Genomic DNA, 1,590 nt, shown 5'->3' on the forward strand with positions numbered 1-1,590 from the left:
AGTGGCAACAATCCCGAGTTTCCATGAAGCTCACTGATAGTCTCCAAAGCCAGATTCTTCTCTTCAGGAGTTAAAGCGTAGTTTTGTTTCTCCGGGTTTAACATGTAAGCAATAAAGTGGTAAGGTGTAAGAGCTTGCTTATAGCGATGTTGAAACTTCTGTAGTTTCTCTAAAGATAAATTTTGAGATTCTTCAAACTTATCTTGCAAAAGTATCCACTGCTCTACGGCATCAGATATTGTGGCATTTTTCTTCTGGAGTATATCCAGAGCAACAGCAATAGGCTTCAGAAGGCTCAGGTACTCTTGTGCTGCATGCTTCAGTCCTATGTTTGAGACTTTTTTGAAGATAGCAGAATCGATATCTTTTGAGTCATCCTCGCAAATCTTGAGAATGATGTCCCATTGTGTGACATACGCTTCTAAACAGTCGGCCACGCTGTTCCAGCGAACATCGCTAGGTAGTACTAGTCTTTTGCCTCCAGCTGCACTAAATTTGGCTTTTGCCATGTGATTGTTGCGGAAATATTTGACAATTTGGACTATGTGTTCTTTGATATCTTGCACCTGTAAGTCTTTACAAAGCAGATTTAGTAAATGCGAAGAGCAACCATAAGTTTTAACTTCAGAGTTCGTCCGTTCTTCTAACGTTTTCCTCATTGCGATGATATTAGCGGCATTGTCCGTTACAAAAGATCGCACTTAACACTGAAATTTTGTTTGGCACGGGGAAATTAAATCGCACATCAGATCAGTAAGGTATGTCCAAGTATGAGGCTTTCCAGAAGTATCAATGGTTTCATAGAGAAGCGCTCGTCCATCTTCCGTTGTTAATGTTACGCGTATAACCGGCTCGTTGTGAATGTTTGACCATCCGTCAATCGACATGTTAACACTTTTCCCCGAAAGAGATGAAAAACTTGCCTCTTTTTCTTCAGTATAAATCTCATCCAAAAGTCTCGATGCGACGGTTTTTCGAGCAGGAGGTCTGCATCCAGGTCTCAATAGATGAATGGCTTTCTTGACTTCCGAGTTCTCGATACATCTAAAACTTGAGTTTGTGGCAAATATGGCCTGAGCTATTTGTTTGCCAATAAGATGTTTTTCCCTGCTGATGTTCGCCTAACAAAATTGGACGTTGAGGATTGGCTTTCACGTCTCTTTCTCTTGTGAGCCAACTCGGTAGTTGTTTGCGTGTAAGATGAGGGAGATTCTGGAGGTGAGTTGGAGCTTGTCGAGCGAAATGTAAAGGAGAAAGAAGCACTCCCAGTCCCAAAAAAGTTGGGCGGAAGATCGATGTTTGCATTTGTTGTTGTGCCTTGTTTGTTTTGTTGCCTCTTACAAACGCCATGGTGTGCCTTCAGTCTTTGTACTCTGCCTTGAATCTTTCTTACACTGTTTGCAAGTTGCTCTGCATCCCGACTTATTAGAAGAGGTGGTTTTGATGTAAATCTGCCAAATACTGTCTTCTTTTCTTCCAGCCATTGCGTTCTGTGCAAACTGACTTATTATTATTACACAAACACAAAAAATCTACACACTTTTCAACATTAGCCTCTCTTGAAACTTTGTGACGAAATGAATAAGACCG

The sequence above is a fragment of the Dendroctonus ponderosae genome, unplaced genomic scaffold, assembly GCF_020466585.1.
Source record: "Dendroctonus ponderosae isolate FM_Combo_2020 unplaced genomic scaffold, Dpon_F_20191213v2 Dpon_F_20191213_126, whole genome shotgun sequence".
Classification (NCBI taxonomy): Eukaryota; Metazoa; Arthropoda; class Insecta; order Coleoptera; family Curculionidae; genus Dendroctonus; species Dendroctonus ponderosae.